Source organism: Narcine bancroftii, chromosome 12 (genome assembly GCF_036971445.1).
Source record: "Narcine bancroftii isolate sNarBan1 chromosome 12, sNarBan1.hap1, whole genome shotgun sequence".
Lineage (NCBI taxonomy): Eukaryota > Metazoa > Chordata > Chondrichthyes > Torpediniformes > Narcinidae > Narcine > Narcine bancroftii.
The window spans coordinates 100,400,450-100,417,390 of NC_091480.1; the positions used below are offsets into that span (position 1 = coordinate 100,400,450).

The following is a 16,941-nucleotide window of genomic DNA, read 5'->3' on the forward strand; positions in this document are numbered from 1 at the left end:
GATGGAGAAATGAGATTTCCCCTCCACATGCTGGGGCTGGGTCCCTCCGTGTGGTTTACCCTGTTCTTATTTTGGGATGTGCTCGTCCTGTGTTCTGCTGTAGACTGAAAAATATAAACCCTGTGTATAGAAGGATGGTAATGGTTCATTCTTTCCTCAATCTCTGTGCCCAATGTTTCCATCTGACTATCCAGTTCATGTCCGCTGGGGCAAGTGTGTCTCCTGCTACAGGAACCTGGCAGGGGTGGTCCAGTCATTCCATCCTGTCCTTCAACATTTCTACTTCAGTAATGAGTCCACTGATTCCCTCTGTTCCCCAGTCCTTGATCCTGTCAATTGACCATCTCCCTCTGATCCTCAATCGATCCTCTGTCAATCAACAACTTCATTGTCACTTAGCCAGCTCTCAGATCTACCTCAAAATGCTCCCTCTTCTATTGCAAACCCGCTCCCCTCCAGTTCTTGTGATATCAGGGGTAAGTTTTTCACACAGAGAGTTGTGGGTGCCTGGAATGCATTGCCGGGGATGGTGGTGGAGGCTGAAACATTAGAGGCATTTAAGAGACTCTTAGACACATGGATGGAATTAAAATAGAGGGTTACAGGGTAGGAAGGGTTTAGTACATTTTTAAAAATATTTGGGTTGGCACAACATCAAGGACCAAAGGGCCTGTACTGTGCTGAGGTGTTCTATGTTCTGGTAAGTTCATAACTTGTCCTATCATCAGTCAAAGGGTGTTAGCCTCACTGTGGTGTCCACCTGATCAAGATTGCCAGAGTATTTAACCCATCACTGTTTGGTCCCAGTCAAATTTTCAGTCTGCCTGGGACTGGTTTGTTTGTTCCTCTGCTCCAGATCTCTGTGGATGATGGGGAATGTAGATTCATGCTTCATTCTGACAAGGGTTGACCTCCATTACTTTCCCTGTGGAATATATCCCTTGATATGAGTCAATCTGCAGAGGGACCCTTACCCCCACCCTGAGTAATTCTTCCTCAGCCACGATCTGTGCCTCAGACCCAGCCAAAGGGTGTGTTCATGGGAATGCCTTCACCGGTGGATAAAGTGGAGAAACAGTTCTCTGTTCTGGGACTGGGACGAGGCTCCAGTGAAACCCATCTGTACTCAGATCCATGCTCTCGGACCCATTGCCTTTGACCCTTCGTGTCAGTCCCATTGCCTTGGACCCCTGATGTCAGTCCCATTGCCTTGGATCCCTGGTCTCGGTCCCATGCTCTCGGATAATTTCCCATTCACATTTTGGTGCTTTCCCTGATTCACACTGTGCTTGTCACCCCTGTTGGTGTAAAGCCTGTCACATGCTGTGCTGCTGGGCTTTGCTCGATACTCCGATGACATGCAAGCATAGTCACTGCGTGCCATGATGATCTCCTAACCTCGAGCTTGCTGGCCTGCCATCTCTTTTGTGCGGCACTTTATCAAACACCTTCTGGAAACCCAAGTACACCACATCCAGCTGCTTCTCCTGTCCACTGCACTCATGTTAAACTCATAGGACTCCAGTAAGTTAGTTAAACATGACCTGCTATTCCTAAATCCATGCTGCTACTGCTTGATGATACAATTTCTATTCAGATGTCTATGTCTTCTTTAGTATTAGCTTTAAACATTTTCCAATTACAGATGTTAAACTAACTGGCCTGTAGTTACCTGCCTTTCATCTACCTCCATTTTCAAGGAGCAGCGTTATATTTGCTGACATCCAATCTGTCAGGACCTGTCTAGATTGTGAGATTTTTGAAAAACTATCAACGATGTTTCTGCTTTAACTTCTGCCATCTCTTTCAGTCTCTAGCATACATTCCATCAGGACCTTGCCTCCCTTTGGATTCACAAATTTGTTCAGCACCTCATCTTCACTGATAGCCACTGTATCGAGATTCTCGCCTCACATGCATCCAGAACATGTCTCTGTGGCTTTTAGCCATGTCCTTCACTGTGAAGACTGACACAAAATAGTTGTTCAGGACTTTGGTCATTTCCCGTTATTAATTCCCCCTTTTCATTTTCTAAGGGACCATGTTTATTTTGGCCACTCTTTTCCACTTTATATCAATAAAAATAAACTTTTATTATCTGTTTTACAGTCCATGCTAATTTAATTTCATAATCTACCTTTTCTTTATTGCTTACTTTGTGTTTTTTTGCTGCTTTTTAAAGGTTTCTCAGTTTCCCATTACTCTTGGCCACTTGAATGCATTACCTTTTCATTTGATGCCCTCCTGTATTTCCTTAGTTATACATGGCTGGCTTTCCCCACCCTCACTGTCCTTGTTTTTAATTGCAATGTACTTTTGTTGAACTCTGTGAAATATCTCTTTGAAAATTCTCAACTGTCCCACTATAAAGACTGATGATCCCAGTCGACATCAGCTATCTCTTCTTTCATCCCTTTGTAATCACCTTTGTTTAGGTATAACACACTGGTTTTGGATCTTACTTTCTCATCCTTCATCTGTATTGGAAATTCAATCATGTAGTGAGGGCTCTTTCTTAGAGGATCTCTAACTACAAGATCATTAATTTTATTTGTCTGTTAATTTTATTTTTCTCATTACACAGAACCAGATCCAAGATAATGTGTTCCCTTGTAGATTCAGTAACACACTAATCAGGAAAACTATTGTGGATGCATTCTTTGAACTCCTCCTCAAGGCAGTCATGGCTGACTTGATTTGACCAATCAATAAGTAGGGTAAAGTTGCCCATGACAACTGCTATTTCATCCTCACACGCATCAGAGATTTCTTTGTTTATTGCCTGTGCCACTGTGAGGTTATTATTTGGTGGCCTGCAGACAATTTCCACCAGTGACAGGGTTAACAGAGTTAGGGCTTTTCTCTTTGGAGTGAAGAAAGGTGAGAGGTGACTTGATAGAGGTCTACATCGATAGGGTGAACAGCTGGCACCTGTTTCCCGGGGTGACAATAGTAAACACCAGAGGACACCTGTTAAGGTGAGTGGAAGAATGTTTAGTAGAAATGTCAGATTTAAGTTTTTTTAACACAGAGAGTGATGGATACCTGGAATGCATTGTAAGGTGGTGGAGACTGGTACAATAGGGACACCTTAAAGACTCTTAGACAGGCACACGGATGCAAGAAAAATAAAAGGTTATGTGTGGGTGGTAAGGAAGGTTTATATTGTTGTGTTGATTTATATAGGGCCTGTACTGAGCTATAATTTTCTGTGTTCTCTGGTTACTTATTATTATTCCTAATGTCCATCCAGATAGATTAATCATTCTGCTCTTTATATCTTGTATCATCTCTCTCTATTGCCCTGATCACAATTTTAATTATGAGCTGCTCCACCACTCTTTGCTTCCGGCCTATCCTTCTAAGTAGCCTGAAACTCCTGGATATTTAATTCCTTAACATCTCCACCCTGCAGCCATGTTTCTGTAATGGTCACTGAATCGTAAACTCTTTGTACTGATTTGAGCCACAAGCTCACAGACCTTGTTTTGAATGTTACGGGCATTTAGATAAATTCCCCTTGTACTCATCGACTTTTACGATCAAGTTGCAATGTGGCTCTTTCTGTATCTTGTAATTGATTATCTCCCCTATACTTTGACTTTTCTCCTTCCTAACATTTAATTTCTGTCTCTGTTCTATTTCCCTCTGTCCTTCTGTACAGGTTTCTTTCCCCCAGCCTTTTAGTTTAATCCCTCCCCAACAGAACCAGCAAACAACCCCCCAGGACACTGATCCCAGTCCTGCCCAGGTGTAAATGGTTTGGTTTGTACTGGTCTCATTGCCCCAGGAATCTGAAACCTACCCTCCTGTTCAAGCCAGCCATTCATCCTGACTCAGCTGATCTCAGCTAAAGATATCTTTACCTTCTATGGATGCTGCGAGACCGACTGTGTTTTGACAACAATCACAGCGTCTGCAGACTTTCGTCATCCATCCTGACAATCCTGCTTTTTTTAAACTCTACTTGCATGTGGAACTAGTTGGAATCCTGAAATGACCATCTTTGAGCTCCTAGTTTTTAATTCTCCTAACTCCCTGGATTTGGTTGGTAGGAACTCAACTTGCTTTATCCCATATCCTTGGTACATCCATCACCACAAATGGCTGTTTGCCATCCCCTTTCAGAAAGCCCTGCAGCTGCTCCGACACTTCCCTGACCTTTGTACGTGGTGGCTGGGGGGGGGGGGGGGGTGGGGAAACACAACACTGGGAGCCCTATTTGCATCCACGGAAACTTCTGTCTATTCCTCTCACCATGGAAGCCCCCACCACTCATCTCTGCCACTCGTTCTCCTGCCCTCCTGTGCATCAAAGCCACCCACAGAGCCATGGATCTGGCTGCTGCTACCTTGCAACAGTGGGTTATTGGCCCAACAGGATCCAAAGTGGCACAGTAGGCTGATGCAGGTAAAATCACATGGAATCCAGGGTGATGTGACCAATGGGATAGACCATTGGTGGTGGGAGTCAGAGACAGTGATGGAGGGTGACGTTTCACATTGTAAGCCACAGGATCGGAGCTGGACCCACCGTTGTTTGTCATCTATATTAGTAACTGGATGAGAATACAGTTAGCATGGTTGGTAAGAGAGTGGATGGCAGTGTTTAATTTTTTTTTAATTTAAATTTAGACATACATCACAGTAACAGACCCTTTGGACCCACAAGCCCAGCCACCCAATTAACCTGCAACCCCATATATTTTGAAGGGTGGGAGGAAACCAGAGCTCCTGAGGAAAACCCACACAGACATGGGGAGAACGTACAAGTTCCTTACAGACAGCGTGGAATCCGGTCGCTGGTGCTGTAATAGCATTGCGCTAACCACTACATCAACTGTGCTGCCCCCTATGTGCAACAAGAACATAGATTATGAAGTTTGCAAAGCACTCAGGCAGACACGTAACCAGCAGAGAATAGAGGAATATGGGTCAGGTGGGAACCATTTGATTTGTCTTCATGGTCAGCACAAATATGGTGAGCTGAAGGACTGTTCCTGTTTTCTATGGTTATACGTTCTACAATTGTGTCTGTAATTATAGGCTGGTGCGCTATCGAACAGAAGCAAACACACAAAACATAAAGTCAACAGGCTTTATTCGACATAAACTTCCACAGAGCTAGCTGTGAGGAGTGCTGTTGCAAGCTCTGAGACTGTCTTCGAAGGGCCAGTTCTGGCTTATATCCCGGAGGGTGATTGACAGCCGACTGGATAGGGCATGGTCCATTCAGGTTGGTTGATTGACAGCCGGCCAGGTGTTGTCTTGTCCCCGTGCTCTTCTGCAGGTACAGAGGTTGCCCTCTGCAGTAGGCCAGTGGTGTACCACGACATTCACCCCCTTTTTAAAAATTGTTCCGGGGGGGAGGTTGCAGTCCGTGGTCGACCCAGAGCCCCAAAACATATACACATTATTTACAGATTGAGACGGTCCGGCAGAGTATCTGCGACTGTCATAGGACTGGCTCCTGGTCACTGGTCGGTAGGAATATGCGGGGGCTGGGGCCACAGCTGTTGGCATGGTGTGGCCAGGGTTGAGGTGTGTGTGTGTTGCATTGGATGGGCGGGGGGGGGGGCAGGTTCAACCCCCATGGTTGTAGTCAGTCCTTGGTGCCCAAGGAGGTCTTGAGTGCTCCATAGCTGTCTGGGGTCAGGGGTGTGTGTCAGGCCGGTGTGGTCCTGGGCTGGAGGTTGCTGTGGTGAGTGCTCCCGCTGGTGCCAGGTCCCTGGTTGAGACAGTGTCCTCCCTGTCACTGCTAAACCTAAAATAGGCGTAATTGTGGTTCGTGTGTAGGAGGAACACCTGCTCAACCAGGGGTTCGTCCTTGTGTCCCCGCACGTGTCTACGCATGAGCACCGGTTCCGGGGACATGAGCCATGCTGGGAGAGACGTCCTGTCTTCTATTTCCTGCCCGTTGATTTTGACGTCCATCATGGAGTGCCCGAGGTCGTGGGAGATGTTCCTGGTCAGGGTGGTGGCCGTTAGGACCATCTCGGTGTGCAGCAGTTAGCAGCATCTAGAGGCATGGGGTGCATCGGTAGGGTGGCCTATTCAGCGCCTGTGTTGACCACGTCATTGGTCTTGTCTTCGTTGGAGGCCTGGGTGGCAGTGGTGGCGGTGCCTGACCGGCCCAAAATGGCAGTGCCGCTTGGGAGGGCGAGGCATGGCTGGCCATCTTCCCCGGCTGTGCTAGATGCACTGGGGGAAGTGATGTCACGCCGCCAGCTGACGGTGAGGGTGATGTCATCACAGGCGGAGGAAGTGACATCATTCTGTAGACCAGATGTGACATTGTTGTAGTCTTCAGGAGGCAATGCTGATGAGAGCGAGGGCTGGTCCGGGTGCATGTCGCACACGCAGCAATCGTTGCCGGCGAGGCTGGAAGTTGGGCCGCCGGGGTTGGGGAGGCTGGAAGTGGCTGCGGGGGCAATGGCATCAGCCGGCAATCGCATGTGATGGGTTCATGATGGAATGGGAGCAGGTTGTAGAGGGCCATTGAGCTGCCGGCGGGCTTTGAGAGCCATGCTTTGGCAAAGAGGCCTTTCTTGCCACATCTTGAAGAGTACTGGTTTCTGGCCGGGCAGTTTTGGCGCGATCGGCGATCAAACCCACACTGGGATCCACAGTACTTACAAGGGCGCTGGGCACCCGCAGTAGCAATGTTTTCATCCCCAGTCTGGTCTAGGGCCATAGCAGCTGAATGAGCTGACCACGCGGAGGCCTGAGGAAGCCTGGGGTCGAAGCCTGGAGCCTCTTTTGGTCGGAGTCCAGGATGCTGTCGGCGTGTGCCTCGATGATCGATTCGACCGTATGCTTCCAGATCTCGAAGCTTGTTTGTGCTTCCAGGTGATGTGGGTTGATTTTGAGGCTCCCAACGCTCAGGAGCTTTTCCTTAGCAGCTTTAAAATTTTATGTCGAATAAATTGTGGTGCGCTGTCAGTCAGAAGCAAACACACAAAACATAAAGTCTGTTCAACAGGCTTTATTCGACATAAACTTCCACAGAGCTAGCTGTGAGAAGTGCTGTTGCAAGCTCCGAGACTTGTCTTCAAAGGGCCAGCTCTGGCTTATATCCCAGAGGGTGATTGACAGCTAACTGGGTGGGGCTTGATCCATTCAGGTCGGCTGATTAACAGCCAGCCAGGTGTTGTCTTGTCCACGTGCTCTTCTGCAGGTACAGAGGTTGCCCACTGCAGTAGGCCAGTGATGTACCATCACAATTAGTTTTTTTGGAGGCTAAGCCCATGTCTGTTTTTGGAACCTGAGTCTGTGTTTAAAGACTGAGATGGTATCTACATTTGGAATTGTGTCTGTGATTGAGCTCTGGGACTGTGTCTATTCTGGAGAGTGGGGCCGTGTCTGTGTCTGGAGAGTGGGGCTGTGTCTGGGAACGGGGGTCAAGTCTGTATCTGGAATTGTGATTGGAGCATGGATTGAGGCTGCATGTAGGATCTCTCTTCTTCCTGTACTGACACCATGCTGTGACAGCAGCACCCATGATTCTGAAATAGCAGCCATCCGATCTGCTGGGCAGTGAAGATTATGTGACTGCAGTGTGGGGAGGACAGTGGGGATTATTGTATATTGTATGACACCACCACTCGGGGGGGTGTCCCGGATCCGGTGTTTGAATCCCACGCTGTCTGTAAGGAACTTGTGCATTCTCCCCATGTCTGTGTGAGTTTTCCTCAGGAGCTCCTGTTTCCTCCCACCCTTCAAAATATATGGGGTTGGATGTTAATTGGGTGCAATTGGGCAGCCGGGCTTGTGGGTCCGAAGGGTCTGTTACTGTGATGTTTGTCTAAATTTAAATTAAAAAAAAATTAAACACTGTCATCCACTCTCTTACCAACCATGCTAACTGTATTCTCTCTGAGCTGGAGAGTAGCATCTCCGGAGCCACAGGCTTCAGGACCATGGCTCCAGTCGACGGTGAGTTCATCCATGAGTCCATGGTGCTGCCGCAGTCAGCCTGCCTCAGCCCTGCTCCCTCAGCCCCGGAGAGCGATGGGGTGAGGAAGAGATGTCCCTCCCCACCCCTGACCTGCGGGACCCACATGGAGATAGGACTGCTGACAGCATTCTGGGCTGTGAGTCAGGCTGGGCTGGGGGCCGATGGAGAGCTATGCTTGTTGACCATTTTTTTGCACGGAAACAGCCCTTCGGCCAATTCCCCCGACCACATTGCCCCCAGCTAATCCCATTCTCCTAAATGCCTGCATCCCTCTAAACTCGCCCTACCACATACCTGTCCCGATGTAGACATAACTCCCCCGCCTCCACCAGTACTTCTGAAAACTCAGTCCATGAACCCACCAGCCTCTGTGAAGATGTCCCTCAGCTCCCCATTAAATTTTCCGTCTTACCCTAAACCTCTGCTCCCTTGTTTAGGGTCCTTGACCCTGGGAAAGGACTATGACCGTCCACCTTGCCGATGCCTTTCATGATTAATCTCCATAAGGGCCCCTTCAGCCTCAATCACTAAATGTCCAACTGTCCAGTCTTTCCTTATTTAATATAATTTTTAATTTAGCAACACGGTGACAGGGTCTTCCAGCCCACAAACTCATGCCGCCCAAATCAATGAACCTACTATTCCCTTTTGAAGGGTGGGAGGAAACCAGAGTGCCCGGTGAAAACCCATGCAGACACAGGGAGAATGTACAAACAGACATTGCAGGGTTCAAACCAAGGTCACTGGCGCTGTAATAGCATCGTGCTAACCGCTACGCTAATCGTATCTCTCCTTGTGACTCAAGCCCTCCAGCCCCAGGATCATCCCAACTGCGATGTGGGAGGGATGTGTGGTCTGCAGAGGAAGAGTCCAGAAGTTGCAGCAGACATTGGCTCGTGGCTTTCTGCAGGAAAGGCTAGAAGGGGCTACCAATGGTGGAGAACTGAAGAGCAGCTAGAGGGGGTTGGCAAAGTCGGGACACCCTGAATCCTACATGAGATCAGCATCATCTTACCAGGACCCAGTTTGGAGGGGCTGGGTGGTGCTGGGACCAGCAGGGGTATACAGCCCAGCCCTGAATCCTGTCTGGTTCTCTGCTCCAGTACTGGCCCGGTGAGAGTCGGAGCATGGACATGGGTCAAAGGCACACTGTGTTAGCATGGAGGAAATGCTCCTGTACAGACATCGAAGCATCAACACAGAAACAAGCCCTTCACCCCATCTGCTCCTTGCTGACCATCAATCCATTCTCATCCCATTTAACAGCACCTGGTTGATATTTATCTGAGCCTCATGATTCAAGAACACAAGAAGTGGAAGGAAGAAACTACAATTCTTTCCCACCATTCCACATGTCCTGCCTGGCTGCATCAATGTATGGAATGTTAGCTACGAAGCAGCAGACTGGAAGCTAATCCGGAGGATCATCAAGAAGGCTGAGAAGATCACTGGGGTTTCCCTTTCCACTATTGATGACATTCACCAGGAGTATTATTTAAATAGGGCCCAAAGAATTTGTGAGGACCCTTTCCATCCAGCACTCAGTATCTGTGACCCACTACCATCAGTAAGGAGGTACAGAAGCATCAAAATCAGGACTGCCAGCTTCTACCCGTAGGCTGTGAGATTGATGAACAGAATCCTGTCCGGTTTCTTTTAAATAAAAATGAGTTAAGTATTCTGAAATATTTATTTTGTATTATACAAAATAATATATATGTGATTATTATGTGTTGTGTATTGAGAGTGTGTGTACACCGTGGTCCAGAGAAACACTGTCTGGTTTGGTTGAGTGCACAGTTAGACGGTAATAAACTTGAACTTGATCTTGAACATGATGGTGACTGATCCTGCGTCGCTTCTCATTATTCTCAGTTCCATAATCTTTCAAATATTTATCCATCTCCATCTTAAATATACCCAGTGATCTGTCCTCCGTTACCTTCAGAGACAGAGTTCCATGGGTTTACCAACTCAGCCCCAAAGAAGACATTTCTTTGCCCCAGTTTTTAATTGCTGCCCATTATTTTGAAGCTCTGTCTCCTCATTTGTGACCCTCCCACCACTGGAAGTATCTCAACATCTATCCTGTCAAGCCCCTCTTGGATCGTATTTATTTGAATACATTAGTTGTATTCCAATTATCTGGGATCCTCCTGGGATTTAGTGAGCTACTAAAAAGTTGATCTAATCAGAATCAGAATCAAAATTTATTTCATGAACATGTCCATGATAGTGCAAATATTGCTATAAAATTACATCTAAAAATAAATATAGATTAGTGCAAAAATAAGAGAAAGTGAAGTAGTGTCTGTGGTTCATTGTCCATTTAGGAATTTGGTGGCTAAATAGAGGGGAAGAAGCTGTCCTTGGGCCGCTGAGTGCTTGTTTTTAGGCTCCTGTATCTTTTTCCTGATAGTAGTAGAGAGAAGAGGGCATGGCCTAGGTGATGGAGGACCTTGAGGATAGAGGCTGCTTTTTTTAAAGTCACCGCCTCAAGTAGATGTCTTCGATGGAGTGGAGACTGATGCTCATACTGGTGCAGGCCGAGTGCACAACTATCTCTAGTGCAAGGTTGTTGTTGTTGTGGAGCCACTCAATGAACTATCTCCCTCCTGTACATTTCCTCATTGCCGTCTGTGATTCTTCCAATGACCGTGGTGTCATTGGCAAATTTGTAGATGGCATTTGAATTGTGCCTGGTCACACAGTCATGGATGTAGAGAGAGCCGTGGGCTAAGCCCGCATTCTTGAGGAGCACCTGTGTGGTCAGTGAGGAGGAGCCGTTGTTCCTGATCTGTACTGACTGCGGTCTTCTGATGAGGAAGTCCAGTTGTAGAGGGGAGTGGAGAGGCCCAGGGTTTGGAGCTTGTTGATCAGCCTTGAGGATATGATGGTGTTGAAAGCTGAGCTGTAATCGATGAAGAGTAGCTTGATGTATGTGTTGCTGTATTCTAGGTGATCCAGGACTGAGTGGAAAGCCAGTGATATTGTAAATGGTCTGTTTCCAATGCAGTCACGTATTAAAACCTCAGACCTTTTTGACGTCCACTTTTTACCCTCAAGACTCTCTCCCTCTACAAGTTCCTCCCTGTTATTTGAAAGTTGCCAGTCTGTTATCTTGGGGATATTTGCAGTGACCTCCACAGTGAAGGCTAGTACCAAAAATATGATTTAACCTATCAGCAGTTTCTTGGTTTCGATATTAATTCATCAATCTCATTCTCTAGAAGTCCAACATTTACCTTCACCGTCTTTGTCCTGTATATATTTACAGAAACTCTGATATCACAACAGTTTCTCTCAAAATCGATTAAATGGGACATTGACATTGCATTAAAGTACTGGCCCTTTGGCCCACGATGTTGAGCTGACCTTTGCAAATCCCCATATTCCACTTCAATCTTACTCTTCCCTTCCTCACACCCATAAACCTCTATTTTTCTTACAATGCCCCTATTGTTCCAGCCTCTACCACCACCACCCCTGGCAATGCATTCCAGGCATCCACCACACTCTGTCTAAAAAAAACACCCCTGACATCTTAAACTTTCCTCCACTCACCTTAAACAGATGTCCTCTGGTATTGGACAGTCATGCTTTTACTCTCTAACATTTGCATCCAGTTAACTATTGCTAACTCCTGCCCAATTATCATAAGACAAGCCTTGCCCCAATTTTGGATTCTAATGTGAAGACCAGTGTTATCCTTTTCTATGACTATATTACAGCTAATAGAGGGTTACCCGGCCTGTTCATTCCCCAGTGTTCAGTTACTGGACACTGAATAAAGTTCACCCTATCCCACCCCCAACATGATGGCATTCCCTATCAACGTTGGGGAAGTTGAATTACAGCTTTTCTACTTTTACAGACCTCAGCAATCTCTCTGTCTGTGTTTGATCTTCTAGGCCCTGGTGACTATCGATACCCATCAAGGTGACCACTCCTTCTTGGCTCCTGATTCCTACCACACTGCCTCACATGATAGTTCTCTGGCAATAGGTTCTCTAAAGATTACTGTAATATTTTCCTTGACTAATATTGCACCCCACCCCCACCTCCCTTCCTACTGTTCCCATCATACCAGTAACTCTGATGCCCTGGAACATAAAGGTAAAAGGTAAAGGTTCCATTATTGTCATGTAATTCTACATTTAGAATGTAACATACATGAAATTCTTTAACTTTCGTCTACTGTAAGGCAGACAAGAGAGTACCATTTTGTCCCTCACAGAGACCTACAGCACCTAGCGTTCCTAGGCAGTCTCCCCTCCAAGTACTGACCAATCCTGAGCCTGCTTTGATTCCGGAATCAGACAATCTCAAGTGTATTCAGACAATTAGGTGCCATTGAGCTACCAGTCCTGGTCCTCCTTCATCACATTTTTGTTATGGCTACAACATCCCACTGTTCTGGTCTGATCCATGCCCTGAGCTCATCTGTTTTCACTGCCAAGCTTCTTGCGTTACATAACAAATTTTCCCTGTCTCACCTCCACACTTGTCTTCCTCTATCTTCTTCTGCTTCAATGCATGTCCTTTGCTTTTCTTGCTCTCAGTCCCCCTCTCCATTGTAGAGGGACGTGTGTGTGGTTGAGGCTGTGGATCTGAAGCAGAAACAATCACAGACTTCAGACTCGGACACAGTAAGCCTCTCCCAATCACTTAAAGCTGCCAAATGTTTATTAACTCCCATATGGTATGGCAGAGACAGTCCCTTCGGCCTTTCTCATTCATGCTGTTCGTTGTGTCTATCTAATTAAAACCATTGACCTGCATGGGGGCTTGTGTCCATCTACTTCTCTTCGAGTACCTGTCCAAACATTGTAATTGTACCCACTCTTATTGCCAGTGGAGGCTTATTCCATACACCCACCCCATCGAGAAAATTGGCAGCATTGCTGCTGGATGGGACCTGCGGGAAGCAGGGACAGTTCTGTTCCGCAGGGTCCTACTGCCCGGTTGTTATCCAGATGGAATTGGGGTTACAGTGCTCCTCCGTGGGGTCCTCCTGCCTAATCATTACCCCAACAGACCCAGGGAACTGAGTACATAGTGCTCCTCTGTGGGGTCTTTCTGCCCATTTGTTACCCTGATGGACCTGGAGGAGAAGACACGCTCCTCCGTGGAGTCCTACTGCCTGGTCATATCAACCCCACAGTGCTCCTCCGTGGGGGTCTTTCTGTCCATTTGTTACCCCGATGGACCCAGGGGAGTGGACACGATGCTCCTCCGCAGGATCCTCCTACCTGGTCGCTATGCTGACCTGGGGTGTAGGGATACAATGCTCCTCTGCCGGGTCCTACTTCATGGTCGTTACGCTGACCTGGGGATTGGAGATATGACATTCCTCCATGGGGACCTACTGGCTGGTCGTTACCCCAGCAGTCCCATACAGGCTTCAAACGGCCTGCTCAAAAGACTGAAAGTGGTTGAGAAATAGGAAAGAAAGGGTTGGGATAAACGGGTCATTTTCTGGATGGCAGAATGTAATGAATGGGATCCCGCAGGGATCAGTGTTGGGTCCTCAGTTGTTTATAATTTATGTAAATGATTTGGATGAGGGGATTAATAACTAATAAAGTCGCAATTGACACTAAACTGGGTGATAGTGTGAAGTGCGAGGAGGATGTCAGGAAATTTCAGGGGGACTTGGACAGGTTGGGGAGTGGGCAGAAAATGGCAGATGAAGTTTAATGAGAGTAAATGCGAGGATGTCCATTTTGGAGGCAGAAACAAAAGAGCAGAGTATTATTTAAATGGAGTTAAGCTGGGGAGTGGGGTAATGCAAAGGGACCAGTCATTGAAAACTAGCATGCAGGTTCAGCAAGTGGTGAAGAAGGCGAACAGTATGTTGGCTTTCAGAAAGAGGGGATTGGAGTATAGGAGTAGAGAAGCCCTCCTGCAGTTGTACAGGGCCCTGGTGAGACCTCACCTGGAGTATTGTGTCCAGCTCTGGTTCCCATATTTAAGAAAGGACATATTTGCTATAGAGGGAGTGCAGCGCAGATTTACAAGGTTAGTTCCCGGGATGGCAGGATTGTCATACGCAGTTAGGTTAGAAAGACTGGGATTATATGCGATGGAGTTTAGAAGAATGAGGGGAGACATGATTGAGGTATTTAGGATTATCAAAGGGCTTGACAGGGTGAAATAAGAGTACATGTTCCCAATGATGGGGGAGACAAGGACTAGAAGGCATAGTTTAAGAATACAGGGAAGGTCATTTAAGACAATAATGAGGAGAAATTTTTTTACCCAGGGAGTTGTGGATCTGTGCAATGCATTGCCCAGAGGGTAGTGGAGGCAGATTTGCTGGATAGATTTAAGATAGAGTTGGATAAGGCTCTTGTGGGCAGGGGAGTTAAGGGTTATGGGGATAAGGCTGGGATTAGTTATTGAAAGAGAAAGATCAGCCATGATCCGATAAATGGCAGTGCTGGCTCGACGGGCCAATTGGCCTACTGTCTATAGCCCATGGGGGTCCATGCTCAGGATGGAGGTGCCCATGCTTGGCTGGGAGAGGACCCATCAGAAAAGGAGACCACGACAGCAGAACAGGCCATGAGCTGCTGTAGTTTGGCTTTTGTGAACCAGGTATCGCGTCTGGGGTCCGTGAGGGTGCTGATGGTGAGCAGTGCTTCTGAAGGGCTGAGAGCTTCCTGATCATATCGGGGGCTGGAAACCAGGACTTGGGGGCTCACTGCTGGATGTACAGGGGGGTGTGTAGCTGCAAAATTGTGGGAGCGCAGGAGGGGGATCCAATGAACACTCACTGTCTCTGAAGGGACCCCCTTTTACTTCTCTTTCTCACATTGGTTGGAGCAACAGTGTGTGCCTTTACGGCAAACACAGTTGACAACTGTTGTGCATCTAATTCACAATAACAAATGGAAGGTGATGGACAATGAGGGAGGAAAAGGTTAAGTGGATGTAGAGGTTTATAAAAGTTGGCACAACATTGTGGGCTGAAGCACCTGTACTTTTCTATACCTTTCATAATTTTATAACCCATTATTAGCTCACCCCTCAGCCTCCCACGTTCTAATGAGAATAAGCCCAGCAAGTCCAATCATCTCCTTATAAATTTCATTGCAGACTTCTTGGTTATTTCATCTCCACTCTCTCAATTGCTATCACATCCTTCCTATGCTGTGGTGACCAGAACCATACACAGCACAACATAACACCCAACTCTTGCAGTCTATGAGATAAACAAGGAGTCTGCAGATGCTGGGATCCAGTGCAGAACACAAAAGTGCTGGAGATCATGCAGAGGGTACTGAAGGCAGCAGCTCAGCCGAGGGACAGGACCTTCCATTTCTCTCCTTCCAATGGAGGCCTGAACCTTGGCGATCACCCATCGCCTGCCTCCACCAGAGCACACACCCCCTTGCCGACTGCTCCCTCCTGTCATACAAGCTGACAGTAGCTTCTGTGTAATCAGAGGCCGCCGAGAATAGACACTTACTTAATACTTGGCACAGCTCGGCCATGACACGTCCCTGCACTGCCACCCCACACTGACCAAGACTGCGGCCTTCTCCTCCTGCAACCCTTGCCCCACAGGACTCCTCTCCAAGCCTTCCCAGAGTGAGTACTACCTGTTGTGCACTCCAAGTATTTGTTATTGAAGCCTTGGGCAGAGCGATGATCAGCACTGGGAAAGCTGCCAGCAGCAGCACAGCGGCAGAGCTGGAGGGGGTGGGTGGGGGGGGGGTGGTCCCTTGTCAGAGCCTCAGGTTAAGATAAAGGCCATGAGGGGACAGGTGGGAGCAAGAACTCAGCAGTACTGAGATGGACCTTGCCAGCAAGAATGCCCTATTCTTACATAACTGGGGCGTCAGGGAAATGCTCTGAAAGGTGGAAGGTGTAAAATGGTCAAAGCTGAGAAAACCCAATCAGCTAATGCTCAATCAGATAGGAAATATGGGATTATCCCCAATGAGTGACAAAGTGTGGGACTGCACCCCAGTGTGTAGGATTGTACCCAGTGAGTGTGTGGGACTATATCCCAGTGAATGACAAGAATGTGGGATTGTACCCCAGTGAGTGATGGTGTGTTTGACTGTACCCCAGTGACAGTGTGTTTTACTGTACCCCAGCGATGCTGTGGGACTTAACCCTAGTGAGTGATGGTGTGTGGGACTATACCCAGTGTGTGGGTCTGTACCCCAGTGTCAATGTGTATGACTGTACCCCAACACAGTATGTGAGACTGTACCCCTATTACTGGCAGTGTGTGAATCAGGAACAACAGACAAATGGTGGGGGAAGAGAGGAGAGTAGGTAAGAAGAGACAAGGAGAGGAGCAAAGGTCAACAGGTAAGATGTAATAGGTGGATAGAAGGGTAGAAGAGAAAGAAGCTGAGAGGAATTGTGGGAGATGGGAGAGGGACAAGAAGAGTAGCTCTTTGATATGAGAAGGAAGGGGCTGGCGAGATGGAAGGAAGGAGACAAGGGTTGGGGAAAGAGGGAGATTGGGGAAAGAGGCTAACAGAAAGCAGAGGTCGATGTTAATGCCATCCATTTGGAGGGTGGCCAGTCGAAAGATGAGGTGCTGTTCCTCCGATTTGTGGGAGATCTCAGTCTGGCAGTACATAAAACCATGGACAGACATGTCAGCAAGGGAATGGGATATAGAATTGAAATGGATGGCCACTGGGAGATCCACGCTATTGCGGCAGACAGAGCTGAGGTGCTCAATGAAGCGATCTTCCAGTCTGTGCCCAGTCTCTCTGATGTAGAGGAGACCACAGTGGGAGCATCAGATGCAGTTGACCCCTGCAGATTCATGGGGAGCTGCTTCACTTAAAAGGACTGCTTGGGTCCTGGAATGATGGTTGAGGGAGGAGGTGTGGGGCCAAGTGTAGGTACTGAGGGGATGATCAGTGGTGAGGGAGGAGTGAACAAGGGAATCCCGGAGGGAGTGGTACCTCTGAAAATGGAGAGGGGAGAAGAAGGGAAAATGTGTTTGTGGTG

At 47.6% G+C, this 16,941-nt stretch overlaps 2 long non-coding RNA genes across 5 annotated transcripts in view; one reads left to right on the forward strand and one right to left on the reverse strand.

Moving 5' to 3' along the window:
- The window catches only part of LOC138746797 (uncharacterized), a 105,858-nt gene that overhangs the window by 82,092 nt on the left and 6,825 nt on the right, over positions 1 to 16,941 (reverse strand). For all 4 annotated transcript variants that reach the window (XR_011347122.1, XR_011347124.1, XR_011347123.1 and 1 more), the window contains exon 2: positions 12,453 to 12,566. This is a non-coding gene — a long non-coding RNA (uncharacterized lncRNA). The remainder of the gene's footprint in view (positions 1 to 12,452; positions 12,567 to 16,941) is intronic.
- LOC138746798 (uncharacterized) lies at positions 2,787 to 9,789 on the forward strand. The gene is made up of 2 exons (XR_011347125.1): positions 2,787 to 2,978; positions 8,762 to 9,789. It is a non-coding gene; the product is annotated as an uncharacterized lncRNA (long non-coding RNA).